The sequence below is a fragment of the Grampus griseus genome (genome assembly GCF_964374135.1).
Source record: "Grampus griseus genome assembly, chromosome: 2".
NCBI classification, from domain to species: Eukaryota; Metazoa; Chordata; class Mammalia; order Artiodactyla; family Delphinidae; genus Grampus; species Grampus griseus.
The window spans coordinates 86145257-86171079 of record NC_139018.1 but is presented as its reverse complement, the minus strand read 5'-3'; the positions used below and the strand labels follow the sequence as shown (position 1 = coordinate 86171079).

The window sequence follows — 25823 nt, the reverse complement described above, 5'->3', positions numbered from 1 at the left end:
TGGCAACATCTATTCTTTTAATCATTGCTCTTTGCCTTAAGCTTTCTCATTGTCCGAGTTTCTCTACTAGTTGGCTCATTTCATTAGAGCATGATGCTAATAAAATTATAGTTCTGTTTAATAGTTACTTTTAGCCTAAACTTAGCTTTCCTAAAACATGGGAAATCAGGAAGACAGTGGATAGATCAGCACCCATTGTCACTACTAGAAAAAATGGATGACTGGAGAAGAAAGGATAGAGAAAAGGATGGTGTTCTCTTTTTCTCACCTTTTCTGCTTTTTCCCTATTTCTTTCGAGCTGTTTCCAGCTCAGTGAAATAGGGACCACAAACAGGTGCAGCTGGAGCTACCTCTTCGTGGTTTGCACGGATCCCAAGAGATCTGTTTTACTTTCAGCTAAGTCCATAAAGGGTATGTCAACATCAGCTTGGCTTGGACGGTGCTGCTTCACCTGTCTTTCTCCTACTTGGTCCTGAGGAGATGCTTCCAGATGAGGCAGGATATAGCTTTGTAGCCCTTTCAGTAAGTTCTCCTGCCTATTTTGGCCATGGTTTACTTAGCATTGTATGTGATAAAGCTTGAAGAACAGTTTAGTACCTTTTAATGGGTGAATTAGAGATCCTTGGATGTTGAGTCTGTCCTTTCCTTCTTATTTTATCTTTCGTACTATTACCTAAAATGTTTTTCTTTCTTGCTTATTACCACGTGACATCCTATTCCTCAGGACCCTTCACTTTCCAAAATAAGTAGATTTTTAATCTTTTGGTCTGTATTTCAATGGACGGCCCTTGACTTTCTTTTCTTGGCTTTCTGACTGTGCCTTCTGCATACTTATGCCTCACAATTTCTTTTTGTTGAAGGTGCTTTGGAATCTGTACACTTTGAGAACATTTTTATGGGACTGAGCTGCTTGCTTCTGCCTGCCTGTTGGCATAATGATTTTCTTACTCAGTGACCCCAATAAAAAGACTAAATGTGCAAGGAAAAGGTATATAACCAGAGGCTAGCCCTTTATAGGATTGGTTGGTTTAAAGTTGATGTTCAATTTTTGATAACTGGTATAGGATTTATTTCTTTGTTTTTTTTTTTTTTGCGGTACACGGGCCTCTCACTGTTGTGGCCTCTCCTGTTGTGGAGCACAGGCTCCGGATGCACAGGCTCAGCGGCCATGGCTCACGGGCCCAGCTGCTCCGCGGCCTGTGGGATCTTCCCGGACCGGGACACGAACCCGTGTCCCCTGCATCAGCAGGCGGACTCTCAACCACTGCGCCACCAGGGAAGCCCTGTTTCTTTGTTTTTTTATGATGAATTTAGCCTGAACCCTAAGTTTTGTTTCTTTTAAAAATCAATCCCCCATTCAAAATTCTCATAATGTCTTTTCCTGGATTCCTTCAGTTCTGAGTTTTCTCCCAGTCTTTCCTGTACTTAACAATCCTAGATTTCCTCGGCTCGTGCATGACTCTCATAGTAGTATGTTCCTTTCTCATTGGCCCTAAAGTGCGAAGGCCTTAGCATTTTACCTCATCTTTCCTTCTTTTTTTTTTTTTCATCCTTCCTTCTGAATGACCTTCCCCACGCTACTATAGGAGATAACTCTCTTTTCAAAGCTCTCTGAAATATTCTGGATGTATATCCTACAATTCTCTATTGAATCAAGCTAAACTCCTGAATTATACGTGGGTTTTACAAATGAGTCTGAATGTTTTAGTCACTGCTCAACTAGACCACTTGTCTATAGGCCTCTTAGGTAGTACTTCTATACTCAGTTATTCTCTGAAGTTTCCTTATTAAATAGAACTGTAAAACTTATTAAGCTTTTCCCTTTATTAATATCATTGTTCAGAGCTACATCTCTATATAACCATTTATTTGTGTTTCTTCGCTCAGTTTATGACTATACTATCTTCAAGTCTTTGTTTTCAATTTATTTGCTTTGACACTGTGCAAAGCGTTATTGCCTCCCTACTCTGTTAGATTCTTTTTTCTCTCTTCTCTCCCATCATAATAAATATTTTATAGGGACATTCTACCGATCTTTACTTCTCCATTTTTATGGTCTCTTGAACTCTATCTCACCGTACCACTCTTTTTTTTTTTTCATTTTAATAAATAAGTTTTATTTGCAGTGCTGGTAAAAGAGGGAAAAAAAAACCCTTTTGTCCTGTGATTCCAAATCTGATCGCTAGTAATTCTGCAGTACCTACCATCAATACTTTTTTTTTTTTTTGCGGTACACAGGCCTCTCACTTGTGGCCTCTCCCGTTGTGGAGCACAGGCTCCGGACGCGCAGGCTCAGTAGTCATGGCTCACGGGCCCAGCCGCCCCACGGCATGTGGGGTCTTCCCGGACTGGGGCACGAACCCATGTCCCCTGCATTGGCAGGCGGACTCTCAACCACTGCGCCACCAGGGAAGCCCCATCAATACTTTTTAAAAAGATAGATTTCCTTTCCAATCTTAACAAAATTTTATACATGTCTAGACTCCTGCAGTGAGACAGGCAAATCTTAAATTTGTTTTTCTCCCCTAAATTTTTATTATGAAAAATCTTAAATATACATAAAAATAGAATTGTATAATGAGCATTCATGTACCCGTTACTCAGCTTCGGTAAGTATCAGTGTTTGGCCAGGCTTGTTGCATCTATATCCTACATTTTTTCCCAGCTTGCTGAAGTATTTCAAAAGAAATCCTAGGCATCATATCATCTGTAAATACTTCAGTATGGGTCTTTATCTAATAGATAAGGTCTCCATTTTTATTTTTTAATGAAAATAGTCTTTATTTCAGAGTTATGAATTACAGGCCAGTAGGAAATCTGTAGGGTTGAGGTTGGGGCAGGGGTTTTTGGAAACATATCAAAAATTGACAGACATTACTTTGCCTGTAAGAGCTTTGTTGATGGTTGATGATTTTGTGAATCCATTAAATTATATCTATTGGAATATAGAAAGTCTTGGTCACTTATTCCCTACCAAGAAAAAAAAATGATATGAGAAGTAGCTTATGTTAAACATTAGGAAAATTTGGGGAAATCTGCATTATTGAGAAAGTGAAATTACTATGGAAACTCTTCAGGTGACCAGTTTTAAGAATGGATTGGAGAATCTCATTGGAGAGGAAGCCCATGTTCCAGTGTTTCTTTTTTTTAATTAATAGACTTTACTTTTTGGAACTGGTTTAGGTTTACAGAAAAAATGAGCAGTTTCTACAGTTTCCTCTATTAATAAACCCCATCTACAGTTTTCTCTATTAATAACATCTTGCATTAGTGTAGTACATTTGTTACAATTGGTGAACCATTATTGATACATTATTATTAACTAAAGTCCATAATTTACATTAGGGGACTCCTTTATTAATAACATAAACACTATAGTCTAAAACACCTAAGGAAATTAAGTTATTTCTCAGTACCATATAAAATCTAGCAGCCAGTGTTTAATTTCTCCCGCTATCTCAAAAATATCCTTTTACCATTGAGTTGTTCAAATCAAGTTTCACGTCACATGGTAGGGACATTGCATTTGTTTGACATCTCTCTTAAGTCTCTCTTAATATGTAAGAGTTCCCCCTCCCCTACTTTTTTTTTCTTTTAAATTTTGGCCTTGCCATTTATTTGTTGAGAAGTGAAGTTCTTAGTTTGATAGAATAGTTCACATTCTGGATTTCATTGATCACATCCTTGCAGTGTTGTTTAATGTGTTCCTCTATCCTCCACATTTCCTGTGAACTTGTAGTTAGACCCAGAGGCTTTTTTAAAAAATAAATTTATTTATTTATTTATTTTTGGCTGCGTTGGGTCTCCATTGCTGCGTGCGGGCTTTCTCTAGTTGCGGAGACTGGGGGCTACTCTTTGTTGCGGTGTGCGGGCTTCTCATTACGGTGGCTTCTCTCGTTGTGGAGCACGGGCTCTAGGTGCACGGGCTTCAGTGGTTGCAGCTCACAGGCTTTAGAGCTCAGGCTCAGTAGTTGTGGCACATGGGCTTAGTTGCTCCGCGGCATGTAGGATCTTCCCGGACCAGGGATCAAACCTGTGTCCCCTGCTTTGGCAGGTGGATTCTTAATCACTGTGCCACCAGGAAAGTCCTGAGTACATTGTCTTGATCCATTGTTTCTACAGGGGTTGCAAAATGGTGATTTTTCTTATTTTCTTTTTCCTTCCAAATTTCTGAATTGGAATTATTCTACAGAGTAGAACTTTATTTCATTAGCTGTTTGTTTCCCCTGAGATAATAGTTATTACAAGAAGGGTAGGATAAAGGCTTGAATTTTTTCCTTTTTATTTACCAATTTTTAGAATACCAAGTTGTGCCCTTTTGTGAATAGTGAAGTGTTTTTCGTTTGTTTTAAAATTTTATTTATTTTTTTTATACAGCAGGTTCTTATTAGTCATCCATTTTATACACATCAGTGTATACATGTCAATACCAATCTCCCAATTCATCACACCCCCACCCCCACCCCCTGCCGCTTCCCCCACTTGGTGTCCATACGTTTTTTCTCTACTTCTGTGTCTCAGTTTCTGCTCTGCAAACCAGTTCATTTGTACCATTTTCTAGGTTCCACATATATGCGTTAATATACGATATTTGTTTTTCTCTTTCTGACTTACTTCACTCTGTATGACAGTCTTTAGATGCATCCATGTCTCTACAAATGACCCAATTTCGTTCCTTTTTATGGGTGAGTAATATTCCATTGTATACATGTACCACATCTTTATCTATTCATCTGTAGATGGGCATTTAGGTAGCTTCCATGACCTGGCTGTTGTAAATAGTGCTGCAATGAACATTGGGATGCATGTGTCTTTTTTTTTCTTTATTTTTAGCTGCATTGGTCTTCATTGCTGTGCACAGGCTTTCGCTAGTTGCGGCAAGTAGGGGCTACTCTTCGATGTGGTGCGCGAGCTTCTCACTGAGGTGGCTTCTCTTGTAGCAGAGCCTGGGCTATACGCGGGTGGGCTTCAATAGTTGTGGCACGCGAGCTGAGTAGTTGTGGCTCACGGGCTCTAGAGCGCAGGCTCCGTAGTTGTGGCGCACGGGCTTAGTTGCTCCGCGGCATGTGGGATCTTCCCAGACCAGGGCGTGAACCCGTGTCCCCTGCATTGGCAGGCGGATTCTTAAGCACTGCACCACCAGGGAAGTCCCTGCATATGTCTTTTTGAATTATGGTTTTCTCTGGGATATGCCCAGTAGTGGGATTTCTGGATCATATGGTAATTCTATTTTTAGGTTTTTAAGGAACCTCCATACTGTTCTCCATAGTGGCTGTATCAATTTACATTCCCACCAACAGTGCAAGAGGGCCGCCTTTTCTCCACACCCTCTCCAGCATTTGTTGTTTGTAGATGTTCTGATGATGCCCATTTTAACTGGTGTGAGGTGATACCTCATTGTAGTTTTGATTTGCATTTCTCTAACAATTAGTGATGTTGAGCAGCTTTTCATGTGCTTCTTGGCCATCTGTACATGTTCTTTGGAGAAATGTTTATTTAGCTGTTCTGCCCATTTTGGATTGGGTTGTTTGTTTTTTTAATATGGGGCTGCATGAGCTGTTTATATATTTTGGAGATTAATCCTTTGTCTGTTGACTCGTTTGCAAATATTTTCTCCCATTCTGAGGGTTGTCTTTTCATCTTGTTTATGATTTCCTTTGCTGTGCAAAAGCTTTGAAGTTTCATTAGGTCCCATTTGTTTATTTTTGTTTTTATTTCCATTACTCTAGGAGATGGATCAAAAAATATCTTGCTGTGGCTTATGGCAAAGAGTGTTCTTCCTATGTTTTCCTCTAAGAATTTTATAGTGCCCGGTGTTACATTTAGGTCTTGAATCCATTTTATTTTTGTGTATGGTGTTAGGGAGTGTTCTAATTTCATTCTTTTACATGTAGCTGTCCAGTTTTCCCAGCACCACTTATTGAAGAGACTGTCTTTTCTCCATTGTATATCCTTGCCTCCTTTGTCATAGGTTAGTTGACCATAGGTGCGTGGGTTTGTCTCTGGGCTTTCTATCCTGTTCCATTGATCAATATTTCTGTTTTTGAGCCAGTACCATATTGTCTTGATCACTGTAGCTTTGTAGTCTAGTCTGAAGTCGGAGTCTGATTCCTCCAGCTCTGTTTTTTTCCCTCAAGAATGCTTTGGCTATTCGGGGTCTTTTGTGTCTCCATACAAATTTTAAGATTTTTTGTTCTAGTTCTGTAAAAAATGCCATTGGTAATTTGATCGGGATTGCGTTGAATCTGTAGATTGCTTTGGGTAGTATAGTCATTTTCACAATATTGATTCTTCCAGTCGAAGAACATGGTATATCTCTCCATCTGTTGGTATCATCTTTAATTTCTTTCATCAGTGTCTTATAGTTTTCTGCATACAGGTCTTTTGTCTCCCTAGGTAGGTTTATTCCTAGGTATTTTATTCTTTTTGTTGCAGTGATAAATGGGAGTGTTTCTTTAATTTCTGTTTCAGACTTTTCATCATTAGTGTATAGGAATGCAAGAGATTTCTGTGCGTTAATTTTGTATCCTGCAACTTTACCAAATTCATTGATTAGCTCTAGTAGTTTTCTGGTGGCATCTGTAGGATTCTCTATGTGTCGTATCATGTCATCTGCAAACAGTGCCAGTTTTACTTCTTCTTTTCCAATTTGGATTCCTTTTATTTCTTTTTCTTCTCTGATTGCTGTGGCTAGGACTTCCAAAACTATGTTAAATAATAGTGGTGAGAATGGACATCCTTGTCTTCTCCCTGATCTTAGAGGAAATGCTTTCAGTTTTTCACCATTGAGAATGATGTTTGCTGTGGGTTTGTCATATATGGCCTTTATTATGTTGAGGTAGTTTCCCTCTATGCCCACTTTCTGGAGAGTTTTTATCATAAATGGGTGTTGAATTTTGTCGAAAGCTTTCTCTGCATCTATTGAGATGATCATATGGTTTTTATTCTTCAGTTTGTTAATATGGTGTATCACATTGATTGATTTGCATATATTGAAGAATCCTTGAATCCCTGGGATAAATCCCACTTGATCATGGTGTATGATACTTTTAACGTGTTGTTGGATTCTGGTTGCTAGTATTTTGTTGAGGATTTTTGCATCTATATTCATCAGTGATATTGGTCTGTAATTTTTTTTTTTTTTTGGTAGTATGTTTGTCTGCTATCTTTTGGTATCATGGTGATGGTGGCCTCATAGAATGAGGTTGGGAGTGTTCCTTCCTCTGCAATTTTTTGGAAGAGTTTGAGAAGGATGGGTGTTAGGTCTTCTCTAAATGTTTGAAAGAATTCACCTGTGGAGCCATCTGGTCCTGGATTTTTGCTTGTTGGAAGATTTTTAGTCACAGTTTCAATTTCATAACTTGTGATTTGTCTGTTCATATTTTCTATTTCTTCCTGGTTCAGTCTTGGAAGGTTATACCTTTCTAAGAATTTGTCCATTTCTTCTAGGTTATCCATTTTATTGGCATAGAGTTGCTTGTAGTAGTCTTTTAGGATGCTTTGTATTTCTGTGGTGTCTGTTGCACCTTCTCCTTTTTCAGTTCTAATTTTATTGATTTGAGTCCTCTCCCTCTTTTTCTTGATGAGTCTGGCTAATGGTTTATCAATTTTGCTTATCTTCTCAAAGAACCAGGTTTTAGTTTTATTGATCTTTGATGTTGTTTTCTTTGTTTCTACTTCATTTATTTCTGCTCTGATCTTTATGATTTCTTTCCTTCTGCTAACTTTGGGTTTTGTTTGTTCTTCTTTCTGTAGTTCCTTTAGTTGTAACGTTAGATTGTTTATTTGAGATGTTTCTTGTTTCTCGAGGTAGGCTTGTATAGGTATAAACTTCCCTCTTAGAACTACTTTTGGGGCATCCCATAGGTTTTGGATCTTCATGTTTTCATTGTCATTTGTCTCTAGGTATTTTTTTATTTCCTTTTTGATTTCTTCAGTGCTCTCTTGTTTCTTTAGTAATGTATTGTTTATCCTCCATGTGTTTGTGTTTTTTATGTTTTTTCCCCTGTAATTGATTTCTAATCTCATAGCATTGTGGTCAGAAAAGATGCTTGATATGATTTCAATTTTCTTACATTTACTGAAGCTTGATTTGTGACCCAACGTATGATCTATCCTGGAGAATGTTCCGTGTGCACTTGAGAAGAAAGTATAATCTGCTGTTTTTGGATGGAATGTCCTATAAATATCAATTAAATCTATTTAATTTATCAATTATATCTGGTCTATTTTGTCATTTAAAGTTTGTGTTTCCTTATTAATTTTCTGTTTGGATGATCTATCCATTGGTGTAAGTGAGGTGTTAAAGTCCCCCATTATTATTGTGTTTCTGTCGATTTCCTCTTTTAGAGCTGTTAGCAGTTGCCTTATATATTGAGGTGCTCCTATGTTGGGTGCATATATATTTATAATTGTTATTTCTTCTTCTTGAATTGATCCCTTGATCATTATGTAGTGTCCTTCCTTGTCTCTTGTAACATTCTTTACTTTGAAGTCTATTTTATCTGATATAAGTTTTGCTACTCCAGCTTTCTTTTGATTTCCATTTGCATGGAATATCTTTTTCCATTCCCTCACTTTCAGTCTGTATGTGTCCCTATGTCTGAAGTGGGTCTCTTGTAGACAGCATATATATGGGTCTTGTTTTTGTATCCATTCAGCAAGCCTGTCTCTTTTGGTTGGAGCACTTAATCCTTTCACGTTTAAGGTAATTATCGATATGTATGTTCCTATGACCATTTTCTTAATTGTTTTGGGTTTGTTTTTGTAGGTCGGTTTTTTCTTTTGTGTTTCCCACTCAGAGAAGTTCCTTTAGCATTTGTTGTAGAGCTGATTTGGTGGTGCTGAATTCTCTCAGCTTTTGCTTGTCTGTAAAGCTTTTGATTTCTCCATCGAATCTGAATGAGATCCTTGCTGGGTAGAGTAATCTTGGTTGTACGTTCTTCCCTTTCATCACTTTAAGTATATCATGCCACTCCCTTCTGGCTTGTACAGTTTCTGCTGAGAAATCAGCTGTTCATCTTATGGGAGTTCCCTTGTATGTTATTTGTCATTTTTCCCTTGCTGCTTTCAATAATTTTTCTTTGTCTTTAATTTTTGCCAATTTGATTACTTGTGTCTCGGTGTGTTTCTTCTTGGGTTTATCCTGTATGGGACTCTCTGCACTTCCTGGATTTGGGTGGCTCTTTCCTTTCCCATGTTAGGGAAGTTTTCAACTATAATCTCTTCAAATATTTTCTCGGGTCCTTTCTCTCTTCTGCTTCTGGGACCTCTATAATGTGAATGTTGTTGTGTTTAATGTTGTCCCAGAGGTCTCTTAGGCTGTCTTCATTTCTTTTCATTCTTTTTTCTTTATTCTGTTCCGCAGCAGTGAATTCCACCATTCTGTCTTCCAGGTCACTTATCCGTTCTTCTGCATCAGTTATTCTGCTCTTGATTCCTTCTAGTGTATTTTTCATTTCTGTGTGTTTGTTCTTTAATTCTTCTAGGTCTTTGTTAAACATTTCTTGCATCTTCTCATTCTCTGCCTCCATTCTTTTTCTGAGGTCCTGGATCCTCTTCACTATCATTATTCTGAATTCTCTTTCTGGAAGATTGCCTATCTCCGTTTCATTTAGTTGTTTTTCTGGGGTTTTATCTTGTTCCTTCATCTGGTACATAGCCCTCTGCCCTTTCATCTTGTCTATCTTTCTGTGAATGTGTTTTTTGTTCCACAGGCTGCAGGATTGTAGTTCTTCTTGCTTCTGCTGTCTTCCCTCTGGTCTGTTTTTCGTTTTGAGTATCACTATGAGATCATGGATTTTTATATATTTTATTTTATCCCGCTGCAGTCATTATTCTTCTCAGACTAAAATTTTCACTTTTTTTCGCTAGTGGAAGCGAAGCCCTTTTATATTGGCTGCTTGTCCTTCTGATGTAACTTCAGTGTTCTTTGATATCATTCTAGCTTTCTGGCCCAGTACATGTTTCAGGCTCTCCTTGAACTTCCCCTTCAGCAGAGTTGGAATCAGGAACCCTTTTACTCCAAGATCCCTACTTCCTTGTTTTGGAAAACAATTGAGATCACGGTGTGGGGACTAGGACACTAATCGCTATTAGACCAACACATTTCTCTCAATAGGTTTTCATAAATACTAGATTTGCCTGGTTTTTTCTATGTGCACTTTTCAATTTGTTTACATTGTTTATCTTATTTTTAAAAACATATTTGTGTTCTCTTTTAAATTTCAGGCTCTAAAAGGGCAGGAATTATGTACTTTTATTTTTTAATTTTGTTTATTTTAGTTTTGGCTGGGTCTTCGTTGCTGCGTGTGGGCTTTCTCTAGTTGTGGTGAGTGGGGGCTACTCTTCATTGCGGTGCGCAGGCTCTCATTGTGGTGGCTTCTCTTGTTGCGGAGCACAGGCTCTAGGTGCACAGGCTTTAGTAGTTGTGGCTCACGGATTCTAGAGCGCAGGCTCAGTAGTTGTGGCATATGGGCTTAGTTGCTTCGCGGCATGTGGCATATGCCCAGACCAGGGCTGAAACCTGTGTCCCCTGCGTTGGCAGGGGGATTCTTGATCACTGCACCACAAGGGAAGCCCTGGAATTATGTACTTTTAAAGTTGACATATTATGCTTAGTGTTAAAATGATAGCAGACTGTGACTTTGTATTTGCTGATACATTTGTAAATGGAGATGTGGAGGATAGGATAACATTAACTCTTCTGTTTTGTCATTTTGTTAATAAAATTTAGTTTTTTGGTAAGAAAAAGAATTGTTAAGATTCTGGAATAATTTGTTAAAGAGTGTTATAAATACTAGTTGATAAAGTCACCTTTTGATGACTATGGCTTACATTCTCAAAACCATATTATATAGATGTTCAATTCTTCATTGTTACAAAAGCCAGTCACTTGGGTGTTCCAGAAAATGGTTTCTGTTTGGTTTGGAAGTTTTTTTTAACCTTTGCATATAGGTGGTGTAATATTTTGGGAATTCAGAATATTGTGACTAAAATTTATCCTTATATCTTTTCATCAAAGGAAGTCTTCCTAGGATCTTTAAAAGTTTATATTTTGTTTACTTGCTTCCAGTTGAAATATAAATATATACCTAAGCTTATCAATAGTTTTTCTTTAAAAATATTCTGTAGATCAGGTTTCTCACTAATTCTTATGTGTCTTCCCTCCATAATGTGTTCAATCTAATGAATTATTTTGTACTTAAAAATCACTACTTAAATCAATGAGTGACTAGAACCTTGCCCAGCCTGTCTGTCCCATTTTAGCTCTTTACTTCATGCTGTAAATGAGCAACTCATCTTATCTCTTGTGTTCTTTCAAAGCACCAACTTGAGTAAAACTGAGGTTTTTCTCTTTATTCATTACCTTGGGTGAAAAAGTAATTAATTAAAAGCTTGTTGAATTATTTAAAAGTTTTTCTCCTCTACATCCTCTAAAAGTAAGTGAAGATCCTATTAATATTAAGAAATAAGAGAGTAAATTCCACTGTTTGATAACCAAATAATTTTATTATTCTCAGTTAAAATAGTTAGGAATTAATTTTTCTTGCCCCATACAAATGCAGGGAAAAACTACCTTTTTCCTAACAGCCCATAAAGAGATTGTGATTTTTATTCTGACTTCTGGAGACTTTTTTTTTAAACCCTGAAATATTGGTCCTGGATTTTATTTTTGCCCTAGAAACTGCAGAACACAAGCTGAAAGTTGAGATGAAGGAAAACTATTACAGAAGATCAACTGCACCTCTTCTGCCTTCCCTGCTTGACGTCTCCAGCTACTGCTGTAATATGTGACCACTTTCTTACCCTAGTCATAAGAATATAAGAAATATGTAAATTCTGGATCAGACCTCTGGTCTGTTCAGTATAGAATGTCTATAAAAGTTATTCCAAATTTGCTTGCCCTCGTTAAGTTTCTGTTTAATCAAAGGGTGTGTTAGAAGATCTCTGATGACTCCTTTTATGGAAGAGCATAATAGTCAGACTCTGGGACCTAAAGGTTTGGGATAAACCCTTACCCCTCATTATATATTTTAACCTTTTAAAAACCTATCATCTGTCCTTTTGTTCATTTCAGCCTGTGCATTTTTTCCCCTTAAAGTAACTTTTGCTTGCCCTGGTTAAGGTTTATCTTTTCTATCAAAGAGTGTTAGGCGATCATTGAGAACTTTATCTGTTAGTATGTCCATTTTAGCATTTCCTGACTTGAAAGATTTAACTTTATCTGCCAGTTTAGTGATTTGTCTATTCATTACTTTATTTGGGTTTAGAAAAATGACACGTAAGAAATATCGGGTTGGCCAGAAATTTTGTCTGGGTTTTTCCATAAGCTCATGTGGAAAGACCTGATCGAACTTTTTAGCCAACATAATAGAATAGGTCTAGATTATTTTAAGGAGCAGAGGTTTATTTCCTTGAAAGAGAATATAATGTATATAAGTATATATATTTATATGTGCTTTATATGCGCAAAGAAAGTCTGGAATTGTATAGAACTCAAGAGGCCATTTGGAATGGTTATATTTGGCTATTGGAATTAGAAGGACCAGGGCAGGAAAGGCTCTTTTGCTGTTTCGCTTTATACCCTTCAGTGCTTAAGAAATTGAGACAAATATGCAAGCATTTCTTTTACAGTAAATGCTTTTACTGTAAAAGCATTTCTTTTACAGTAATTAAATGATAATAATAAATATCTTTAAAATCCATTCTTACTCTTTATCTTTCCTCACATTTCTGAATGCTTGAAAATACCTGGTAAATTAGTGCAGTATAGTGTAGTGTAATGTAATTAGAAAGCTGTTTTGTGTTGTGAAATTACTTTATAAATGATTGGTAATATCTTATTTGTGGGAAGATCTGTAACAGTGTTTGAGTGCTTACTATATGCTAGAAACAGTGTTACTGAACGCTAGGCTCATTCATACATATCCTGCTTTAATATCTTATATCTCTCATATCTAATTTATGCATAAGATCTTCCATTTTTTTTACAACCCTTTTTAAGAGTGTAAATGTTCATGGTAAAAGAATTTAAAAATCAAACAGAAGAATAATGTGAAAAGTAAAAGATTTTTTCTCTTAGCCCTTCACTCTCCTTCTCTAACCACTCTTACTGGTTTCTTGTGTTTTTTTCCAGAAACGTTCAATACATATTTTAATCTATTTATCCACATATATACATACATATATATATATATAATTATATAGAATCATAATCAGATATAAATTCATATAATCATATGATTTATGGATATATTTGGATATATAATCATGTGATTATATAAGATGTGTATAATAATATTATGTGTGTGCCTGTGTGTATGTGTGTGTATAAAATCTCCCTCCCTACCCATAACCCCCAACCATGTGTGGAATCATACTAGTATATACTGTCCTGCAACTTGATGTGACCCTTTAGATTCAGACAGTAAGACTCATTTTCTGTGCTCCTTTATGTTCCACAGAGGAGTGATCCTTCAAAAATACCAATAGGATCATGTCACCCCCGACCATTGCTAAAACACTTCAGGGTCTTCCTTTACTCAGGTAAATCCACCCACCTTAGATTAACATGGCATACAAAACCTTGAACTGATGCCTGCCTGCTTCTCTAGCCTCATTTCTTGAAACTGTTGGGCTTACACTCAGAGTGTTGGTCATCCTGAACTTGTTTTCAATTTCTTAAACAGTTTATAGCTTCTCATCTGCAGTTGGCTTCCTCTGTCTCATACTTTGGATAAGTACTTTAGTCTCAGCATTTATAAAAATCCACAGGTAGAATAAGATTTAAAGAAGTAAAGCAAAGTACAATTAAGAACTTCACTTTTTTCCTGAGCATTTAATTTCCAAAAGTATATGTGCTTAAAAAAATGTGATCCTATTAACTTGCTTGTTCCCTTTTCCTCAATAAGGTTATTACAGGATTTATTTATTTTTAAATTTTAATTTCTTATAACCAAATTTAACAAATAGTTTAGTCAATCAGTTCTACAAAATTTGTTATGAAAAGCAGTAGTCCAGGTTCTGGTTCCAGATAAGATGGAGTAAGCACACTTCACCCTGTCTCTCCCACTGAATGCAGCTATAAGACCTGGACAGAATGCTTGGAGTGGCTATTTGAGGACTCTGAAAAATAAATAGTAGGAGGCAGATTGGGGAAGAAGACCAGAATTCAAAGTACTACTGAACCGGCGGTGAGTTTACCATTTTTTTTTTCTTCCAGTACGCCCCAGCCTGAACTTAATGTATCCTGAAACTTGGACGTGAGCATTATTAACGTGGACAGAAAAAGCACCACGAGAAGCCCTCTAGTTCTGACTCAAGGATCAGGAAAGGGGTCTCCTAATATTCAGAGAAAATGTGGCAATCCCACATTTTCTCTTTTTTCTTTTTTTCCCCCTTTTCTTCATTCTCTTGCCCCCAAGGCCTCAAGCAATCCTGGGCAGTAGCTGCAGTGGCGTCAGTGGGGCAGGCAGGAGCCTAAATCTCAGAGGGAAGGAAACCTTCCAAATCCCATTGCTTTTCTTCTCCCTCTGCTCTTCTGTTGCTTGGCCCTTATGTGGGCACAGTTACAGGAAGTACATGGCAGAATGGGGTTAATGAAGCCCCAGCTTTCTGCTGGAAGGCTGAAAAAGCGAAGCCCCAGGAAACCAAAAGATTGCAGGAGAATGAGGAGCTTGGGAAACTGATCACTTAAAGTTGCTCACCGACTTCTGCGCTGACTTCCAAGCTGTGCGTGCATGAGTGTGATCCTAAACAGCATACAAAACATTGAGGACTGAATTATGGGATAGACCACCCCCAAGCCCCAAACTGGACACTGCGTGGAATGATTATGGAACACATTCAGTATGACTACAAAGGCTTTGCAAACTGAACTGAAATTGGAAATGCAGCCTGCAGAAGGATGGTCAGAACTTGAAGTGTGAACCCAACTGGGTCAATTACTGGCTAAAACAAAAACACCAACATTCTTGGTGGGACTTAAATAAGACTCAGATTCTCATAAGATAATATTCAAAACGTCCAGAATACAATCTTGAATTACTCAGCTTAAAAAGAACCAGTGAAATCTGAACTCACATGGGAAAAGACAGAAAACAGATGCCAGTGCCAGGATCACAGATGTTAAAATTATCTCAAAAAGACTTTTAAAATCAGCTATTATGACCATATTCCAGGAATGAGTGGGAAGATAGAAAGTCTCAGCAAAGAAATAGAAGATATAAAGAAGAACTAAACGGAAATTTTAGAACAGAGGAATACAATAATGGAAGTGAAAAACTCATTGGATGGGCTCGGTAGCAGAGAGGATATAACAGATGAATAAGTCAGTGAACTTAAAAATAGATAAGTAAAAATCCAATTTGAAGAATAGAGAAAAAAAGTTAAAAATAAATAAATAAGCAGCTTCAGAAACCTTGAGACTATCATAAGACCTAACATTTGTGTCATCAGAGACCCAGAATGTGAAGAGAACGGTTGTGGTGTGGCAAAAATATTTGAAGAAATAATGGCATACTGATTGGAAAGGAAGAAATAAAACTGTCTCTATTTGCAGATGGCATGATTGTATATGTAGAAAATCCCAAGGAATCCACAAAAAAATTCCACAGTAAATGAGTTTAGCAAGTGGTTCAACGTCAGCCTACAAAAAGCAATCATATTTCTGTATACTAGCAATAACAATTGAAAACTGAATTTTAAAAAATCCATTTATAGTAGCTCTCCCAAAATGAAAGAATTAGGTATAAATGTAGCAAAATATGTATGAGATCTCTATGCTGAAAACTGTAAAACCCTGATTTTAAAAAAAAGTAAGACAATTTAAATAAATGGAGAGACATATATTCATGAATTGGAAGATTCACTATAGTTAAGATGTTGATTCTCCTCAAGTTGATTTATAGATTTAAAGCAATAACAACAGCAACAACAACAAAAATCCCAGCAGCACTGTTTGTAGTTATAGAGAAACCAATTTTAGAATTTGTATAGAAAGGCAAAGGACCTAAAACAACCAAAACAATTTTGAAAAAGAAAAATGTTGGGGGAGGGTGGGAGGGAGGGAGACGCAAGAGGGAAGAGATATGGGAACATATGTATATGTATAACTGATTCACTTTGTTATAAAGCAGAAACTAACACACCATCGTAAAGCAATTATACTCCAATAAAGATGTTAAATAAATAAATAGATATAAATTTTAAAAAAAGAAAAATGTTGGAAAAATCAAACTACATGATTTTAAAACTTAATACAAAGCTACCACAATTAAGACTGTGATATTGGCAAAGGGAGACATATAGATCAATTAAATAGATTCTAGAAATAGACTCACACAAATATGGCCAAAGTTGCAAAGTGGAAAAAGAATAGCACTTTTGATAAGTGGTGTTGGAACAATTGGACATCCAAATACAAAAATAGTGAACCTTGACCTAAACCACACACATTATACAAAAATAAACTTAAAATGTACTGCACATCATCTTCCCAGACCAGGGCTCGAACTCGTGTCCCCTGCATTGGCAGGCAGATTCTTAACCACTGTGCCACCAGGGAAGCCCTCTCATTTCTTCTTGTACTTATAATTTTTACTTTATATTTTGATTCAGTACTATTTGATGCATATTGATCTGTGAAAGTTATATTTTCATTTGAAATTGTCTCTGATAATAATACAATATTTGTCCTGATTATTGCTTCTGAACTGGAATTTTGAACTGGAATTTGACATTGTCTTAACAACCTCAGAACCACCATGAGGATTAAATGAGATGTTACATGTCCTGAGCACTAAATAAATATCAGCTATTATATCTCAAAAATAAATAAATAAAATAAAATGTACCACATTTAAATGTGAAATATAAAGCTACACAGCTTCTAGAAGCAAACATGGAAAATCTTTGTGAGCTGGTATAAGCAAGAAGTCGTTTCACATGATACCAAAATCATGATTGATAAAAGAAGAAACCGATGAATTGGACTGAATCAAATTAAAAGCTTTGCTTGTGAAAGACACTGTTAAGAGAATGAAAAGACAGATTATAAACTGGGAGAAAATATTTGCAAATCACATACCTTCAAAGGACTTATATTCAGAATATGTAAAAACTCTGAAAACTCAACAGTAAGAAAACAATCTAATTAAAAATCTTTAATGGGCTTTGGCAGAGAGGATATAGAGTGGAATATCAGCTCAGCAAAAGATGTTTAACATAACTAGCCATTAGGGGAATGCAAATTAAAGTCATGGTGAATTCCTGCTGCACATCTATTGAAATAGTGTAAAACTTTTGACAATACCAAGTGCTGACAAGGACTTAGAGCAACTGGAACCCTCATACCTTGCTGGAGGGGATGCAAATTGATACAGCTCCTCTGGAAAACAATTGAACATATACTTACCATATGTTCAATATGGATTCACTCTGTGACCCAGCAGTCCCACTCATAGGCATTTAACCTAAAGAAATGAAAATTTACATTCATACAGAAACATATACATAAATATTTATATCAGCTTTATTCTTAATTACCAAAAATATGTCCTTCAGAGAGTGAATGGCTAAATCAGCTGTGATATATCCATACAATGGAATACTATTCTGTAATAAAAAAGAATGAATTACTGATAAACACAACAATTCTTAATTTCTTCTTCTTAGGGAAATCACTTCAGGAACCTCCTAGTCTGCTCCAGTTAGGCCTGGTTATTTTCTACATTCACAGCTATTGTCCTTGGATCACCCCGCAGTTTCTTCCTGGGGACTCCCCTTGCTTCTCTTTTGTATTGTATGCCTTGTTGAATCCCTTTCTCTTTTTCGTTTATTCTCATTTTAGTGAAGCACCTCTCTACTAACTTCTTGAGTAAAGGGTGCATGGGAGATATATTTTTGAGACCTCTCTTGCATGTCTGCCCTGATGTTAAAAAACACTGGCTGGATATAGAATTATGGATTGAAAATAATTTTACTTCAGAAATTTGTCTTCAGACTCACTGTAGTGGTTGAGAAAGGTAATTCCCATTGTGATTCTTATTACTTTGACAACTTGTGTTTTTCTTTTTCTCCAGTGTTGTGCCATTTGTGTATTTTCATTTAGTAGGCCAGGCTGTGTCCTTTATTGAAACTTGCAATCTGAAAGTTTTTCTTGGGAAATTTTCTTGAATTATTTTGTTGGTGGTTTCCACCCGTTTATTTTATCTATCTTCTCTTCTGGAACACCTACCTATTACGCAGATATTGGGCCTCTTGTAGTGGTCTCCTAATTCTTTATTTTTTCTTTTTTTAAACATATATTTGTTTATACATTTTTGTAATAGTTTAGTACATTTTAAAAATAGGGTGAGGAAATCATGCTCTTTTTTTTTTCATTCTAATCATAAAAGCCTGCTAGTTTTAAATTGGCCATTGTGATAGGATAGTCTTATTTAAATGATGAACTTCCCTGTAATGGTTATCTAGACTGAAGAGTTTGGAAACTTTCTTCTGCCTTTAGCTCCTGGTGAGCTACTTAGAACCTAAAGGATTGTTAGATGGGCATTCTCATGAATGCTGATAGAAGCCTTTATTCCTTAGGCTCCTTGGCTGAATTATTTTTCCTAGGGATTTAGCTTAGAAGACACCCTTCCTTCTTTTGGTATCACTGTCAAGTTAACTCAATCAAGCTCCGAGCTCTATGATGTATTCTAATCTAATCTCTTGCTTTCTCTGTAATGCTTATTCTTCATTTTTATAAGCTATAATTTGATCTTGTACTGCCTATATTGGTCTTGTAATACATTTATTGCTTCTAACAAGATTGTAAATTCTTTGAGGAAGGGACCTAGCCTTATACTTTTCTATCTCCCATTGGTGTGGATATTTCATGAGTTATTATTAGGGTAGATACGGTTTGTTTGTTTTTGGTGAGGAGTGGGTAAATAGGAGGAGTAAATGATAGATAGATAAGGAAGCTACTTTTGTTGTATCTTTAGTAGTCTAATTGTCCAGCTTTGCAGAATCCCCTTATTTGCTAATTTGTAATTAACCTGGAATTTGTTCTTTGAATTCCAGAACATCCCCATTTAATGGGTTAGGGATACTTTTAGTTCAGGTTTTCACTTTATTACTAAATGGCTTCTTTTATTTAAAAAGAAAAATAACTGATGCCCATTTTGATTGATTTACTTTCCTCTAGCAGCAAGTTATGTAAAATTACTTGCCTTTTGCATGACATTTTACTCTTATTAATATTTAACAGTGGGATGTCGACCACCAAACCACCACCTGCCATAGTTTTAAGCTCTTGAAAGCAAGAATAGTAGATGATCATCTGAAATTGTAAGAACAAAAAGATTGTTTAGGTTATGGGTGATATTTTGAGTGGTTGGTAAAGATCTGGTTTGTATGTTCAGGATTCCTTTTGTCTTTTAGCAGATTTCTAAGAGTAGACACATAAACAGAAAGTTAAAATTCGTTTGTTGATATATTTCCATGCTGTGTTTTCTTGTGGTCAACAACCTATGATTCCTAGTGATCAGTGCTGCCTTGCTGACTTCTCTTCTTTCTCTAGTTCCATCTGTGCACCAGACTCTGCTGCTCTTATTTGTCTCTAGGGAACTCTTATTTTAATTGTCTTGTTTATTTTTTCCCCCTCAGTGCCTGGCTCGGTGACTAACTTGCTAAATATCTGAAAATCTAATCCTGAGTATTAATTCGTTAATATTACCTCCTACAGGAATATTTAGATTTTTAAGAGCTGTATTTGATTTGAGGAGGCAAGGTTGAGGGAAATAAATGTGAACAAAAAATAAGGTAGAACATTTGTGAGGGACAATAAAAAAGAAACAGACTTCAGAGTGTATAATTCTTGTTAAACTGAAGGAAATGAGGTTTGATAAGTAATGTAGAATGAATCTTGAATTCCAGGCTCACCATTTTAATCTTATTTCTTCAGGCATTATTGTTTATGGTCTCTTGAGCAGGCAAATGATAAAAACAGTTACTTGGGGGAGATATCCTATGAATAGTGTGTGGGTAGTGACATTATGGGACATGTTTGGCCTGGTCCACTGAAGTACAGTCAGATTTGACAGAATGGATGGTGCCAAAGAGAGGCACATGCTAGGTGAGCCTGGTCAGTAGAGCCAAGATTTGAACTTATGTCTGTCTCCTCCCAAAATTAGTGCTCATAATCACTAAGCTTTAATGATAGTAATAGGGAGCATATATTGAGCATTTATTAGGTACCAGGCAGTATATTAAGGATTAGACATACTTTAGCTGATTTCACTTGTGCAGTAACTCTTGGGTAAGTGCTATCTTACTCTTCATGTGGCTTGTAGAAGTTAAGTAACAAACTAGCAAGTGAAAAAGCTGATATTTAGCTCAAGCAGTCTTGAGCACATGCACTTTTCCTACACACCAAGCTGAAAGATTCAGAGGTGGGATATGCTTTAGTTATATTTTGATGGTTTCCTTTGCTGTGCAGAAACTTTTTGATTTAGTGTAATCCCACTTGTTTATTTTTGCATTTGTCATCTTTGCCCTTGTTGTCAAGTCCAAAAAAATCATTGCCAAGGCTGATGTCAAGGAACTTACCCCTTGTGTTTTCTTCCATGAGTTTTATGGTTTCAGGTCTTATGGTCAAGTCTTTAATCCATTTTGATGGATTGTTGATAGTTGATTTTTGTATATGGTATAAGATAGGGTCTACTTTTCATTCTTTTGTATGTGGCTGTCCATTCGATGCTCTTTTTTCCTGCGATTATCTTCGCCATATTGTGAACTTTATCTTCATGTTGGTTTCTTTCACAGTTGAGAGACGATTGCCCATAGCAACTGGAAGGGGGCTATATTCTTTCTCTTTAAGTGTAACATCGCTTCTCATAATTATATGAAGGTATTGAGTTTTGCTCTGATTAGAACATCCCTGAAACAATTATACTTGTTAGAGTAATATCATGCATTGATTATCTTAAGTCTTGAATATCTAGTTTTCTTTCCATCATCAAAGTGATCTCAATTTCTAGATTATTCTGATTGGCTTAGAGCAATTAATGCCCAGCCTTGCCGGAGAGTGAATCAGACTCATTGAGATAGTGGATATACAATTGAGGAAGATCGTTCCCCAAGGGAAATTTGGGTGCTGTTAGTATGGAGGAATGAACACTGAATAGTTAATCAAGAAAATGATTTATAAATATATTATCTCATTTAATTTTTTTCAATAGCTCTGCTGAGGAAACCGAGACTTGTTCAAGGTCCCATAATTACTAAGTGGCAGAGCTGAAATCTAACTCAAAGCCAACATTTTTTCTTTACAGCAGTATTGTGTCTCCTTCAAAGAAAAATAATAGGTTGTCCTGCATCATATATGGCATTAATGACCCTACCTTCTAAGATTCAAAAGTGATTTTCTACAGATTCCTTATTTAAAACTTAATCATCACAAGGTACCAAAAGTTACGGGGTACTGCTTAACAGTACTTAGAAGGAAATTTATAGCAGTAGACACCTACATTGTGAGGCCAGAAAGATCTTCAGTAAATAACCTAACCTACCACCTTATGACACTAGAAAAAGAAGAGCAAATTAAACCTAAAGCAAGCAGAAGGAAGGAAATAATAAAGATTACAGTGGAAATTAATAGAAGAAAACAGAAAAACAATGGGGAAAAATTCACAAAACCAAAAATTGGTTCTTTAAAAAAATGAACAAAATTGACAGACCTTTAGCTAGACAGACCAAGAAAAAAAAGAAGACAAATTACTAAAATCAGGAATGGAAGAGGGGACATTTCTGCTGACCTTACAGAAATATAAAATGGATTATAATAAGGGAATGCTATGGTCTACATGACAAAAAAATAATTTACATGAAATGGACAAATTCCTAGAAAGACCTAAACTGTTGAAACTGACTCATGAAGAAATAGAAAATCTGAATAGATTTCCTTCTCAATCTCCTTCACCATTTCCTTTTTCCTTCCCTGACGTGTTGGTGTTCTGGCGTTGACCCAGTTCTCTCAAACTATCCATCTTCTTTGGGTAGTCAACTCCGTTGACAATACACAGATCTATTATTTTATATAGTTGACCTCTGTTAAACTCTACCCTTAAATTTCTAACACAACTTGCATGTCCTATAGATAAATCGGTGCAAAATCCCCAAACCAGAAATCATTATCCTCTCTCATACTTTTTTTTTTTTTTTTTTGTGGTACGCGGGCCTCTCACTGTTGTGGCCTCTCCCGTCGCGGAGCACAGGCTCCGGACGCGCAGGCTCAGCGGCCATGGCTCACGGGCCCAGCCGCTCCGCGGCATGTGGGATCTTCCCGGACCGGGGCATGAACCCGTGTCCCCTGCATCGGCAGGCGGACTCTCAACCACTGCACCATCAGGGAAGCCCTATCCCCTCTCATACTTTTGTCTTGGTTTATATTAATGCAGTTTACCTTGTCCACTTAGCTTAAGCTAAAAGTCTTCCTTCACTTTCTTCTCTTCCATAATCTGTCTTTTCTGTCTCTTAAAGCTTAACCTGAAAGCTTAATTCTCACTCCAGTGCTTTAATTTGAACCTTCCTTATCTTTTACCTCGTCTGTCGTTTTAACCTCCTAATTGATCTCCCTGCCTTAATCTCTTACATAAATCAACATCTAATGGTGAACAGCATTACCTTTCCAAAACACAGGCCAAATCATGTAGCTCTCATGCTTGAAAACCTTTGAACTACCTCCTCCCATCCCCACCTGTCACCCATTATCTAATAATGAGTCAAATCTGAATTCCTTTATGTGGCATATAAGACTTCAGTGTACTTTTCTTGCCTCAGCATGCCCCCCACCTGAGCCTACGTTTTAACTATTATCCAGCCCTCTAGCCTTGTTAACTCTATTAATTATCTTTCACATATGCTTGGATCCTTCACACTTTGTGTCTTCTTAGAATACTCTTCTCATATATTTAAAATTTAGTGATTTAACTCTCATGAAAAGCCTCATAAACAAAATTTTCACATATTCTGTGTGTTCACAGCAATTTGTCTATAATGTAGAGCTCATCATACTGTATTACAATTTTTTGTTTATATATCTGGGCTGCGAATTCCTTGAGGGCATGGGTCTTAATTTATCTTGTATTCCTAGTGCCTACTTTAGTTTTTGGCACATAGTAGGTCCTCTTGTCTGTGTTTTGTCATAGTCTTTATCTTTTAGTTTTAATATTTATTTACAAGGTGTTACTTGACTTTAAAATCTGTTTCAATTGTTTCTGGCGTAATGGATAAGAACAAAGGCTCTAAAATCAAACTGCTCCATCATTTTCCAGCTGTGGGGTCTTGAACAAAGTACTTAACCTCACTAAGCCGCCATTTTCACATTGGAAAAATAGGGAAAATAATAATACTTATGCTATTAAGTTGTGAGGATTAAGTACATATAAAGCATTAATATGATGCCTAGCATAGTATGCTTCCTATTATGCATGCTTTATTAGTTATTGTTATTTCTATTAATTTGTTCATTCACAAATATCAGTCAGGTGTTTCACTCTTTGCCAGGTACTGTGGGGTAGGTAACAGAACAGACAGACATGGTCCCTGTACTCATGGAGTGATACCTCAGTTTGTACTAGTTATTATAAAAGTTATTTTAAGAATTGCTCTAAGTGGTGGTGAAGAGTTACTGTTTCAGTTAAATTGTAGTTTCTCCGTACTTCCAAAGATTTATACATATTTACTGAACTAACTTTATTAAGTAGTTTCATTAATTGCATATATCTAAAATATAAGATCAGTAGTGTACTATGTTATAATGTATGAGATAAGAACTCATTAAGCTCTTGCCTAAAGCAGTGAAGATGTACCAGGGAATCCTAGAAAATTTGCTACTGACTTTGTGTTTTTGGTTACCCAGTATAAAGGGTCTAGTTTATTTGATTTTTATCGTTTTAAAAGTAGGATGGTTTTAGTATCAAGAGATAAATAGTATTCTGACGTGACTTATCATAAAGACATTTTTAAAAGGGCATTCCTAGAGGAGTTAAATTTCACATGGTCTTTTGTTATTAGATGATTTAAACGTCTTTGTAATAGAGATGCTGCGTTTAAATGTTACATGATAGGAAGGTGGAATCTTGAATGGATAATAAGAAAATACTTTAAAATGATTTTTTAATTGTTTCTATGAAGCTGAGGAAAAGAGTAAGTTACCAATTGGTGGTCATTTTAATCCTTTCATCCTTACTACAATTTATTAGATGACTTAGTTTTGCAAACATATGTAAAATATATGTAAGGTGATGTACATACATTGTACACATTGTGAATTATTGTTCCCATTGCACCTGTTCTTGCTAGTTATGGCTCTTTTCAACAAAAGCACAGAGAATGAGAGAACAATGTGACAACCTAGATGCAAAAGAGAAGTGTGGAATTATTAACTAAATTAAATCTGGACTGTATATTTTAAATCAGTCAGTGGACTAATTCTTTTTGATTGTTGGGATGTATTTCTTAACAGTCTATCAAAATTTGTCATTCTAGCTCTTGGTCTGTGACTTCCTCTCTTTTTAGGCAAGCTTATTCAAAGATTGCCCTCATTGTCTCATGTTCCATTTACTCTTTAACCCATTATAGACTAGATTCTGCCCTTTACACTCACCAGTGACTTCCTAATTTTTTATATTAATGAGCACTTCTCAGCCTTTCTATAGTATTTGTCACTGGCCACTTCCACCTTAAAATGCTCTTCTCCTTTGGATTCTGTGATCTATATCCATTTCTTATAGTTTGCTCTCAGGCTGTTACTGTTTCCTTCATGGGCTCTTTTATTTCTGCTCATGCTTTAAATGGTTCATTTTGTAGAATTCTGTTCTTCGGTTTCTTTTCTTCTCATTATTTATTCTTTCAACTTGGAAATCTTCATTTATGTTTGTAGTTCCATCTGCCTTCCATGAACCAATCCTTCCCCAATGTATTTCTGGAGTTCAGCTTTTTGTCTCAGCACCAGGCTTGAAATTACAATTGTCTACTGAATTCAGCTGGTTGTCCTCAAACTCAACATTCTGATATCCCTTAAAATCTATGCAACCTACTATATTCTCTTATTTTGGTACAACTTTTACTTGTGCCAATTTCTAGTCAAAAAGTATATCTTTAGTATCTCTCAGATTTATCCTGTTTTTTAATCTATCTATAATACATAAGATTCAAAAAAAAGGTTCAAACCCTTATTCTTTCTCTTGAGATATTGTAACTGTCAGCAGAGTGACCATTCTGCCTCCATATTTGAGCTCTCTGTAGTCGATCTTCCTCATTGCTACCATAGTGATGTTCTAAAATGGAATGTTTTAAGTGTTTATCTTTTAGATGCTTCTCACTACACAGCAGTAGTTTCCAAATACCTGGATGTTTCAAAATCATCCATGGCCTGTCTGCTTTTGTGTCATTTAGAGAACTTTTGAAAGCTCATATCCTGTATCTTCCGCCACAGATTCTGAATCAGTATAAAGTTTAGGAGTTTTCAAAAAGTTTCCCAGATGATTTTGATAAGCAGCCAGGGTTGGAAAATATTGACTTATACATATGGTTCAGATTCCTTATCGTGGAGTCCAAGACCCTTCTGGATTTGGTGCCTGCCTGTTTCTCCAGCATCATCTCATTCTATTCTCCCTCCCTTCATTAACTGTTCTCCAGCCTGATTCCCTCTTCTGGCCCTGGAATCCACCAGTCCTGATCCTCTTTTAGCACCTTTGTTTGCTTTTGCTGAATCAGGGGCAGGACCCTAGCCTCTGTCTGCTCCATCTCTGCTTCCCTCTGCATTCTAGCCACTA

The 25823-nt window shown here is 36.4% G+C and overlaps 1 protein-coding gene across 1 annotated transcript in view; it reads left to right on the top strand.

Moving 5' to 3' along the window:
• Nucleotides 1-25823, top strand: part of TTBK2 (tau tubulin kinase 2) — a 104909-nt gene that overhangs the window by 6830 nt on the left and 72256 nt on the right. The window lies entirely within an intron of this gene.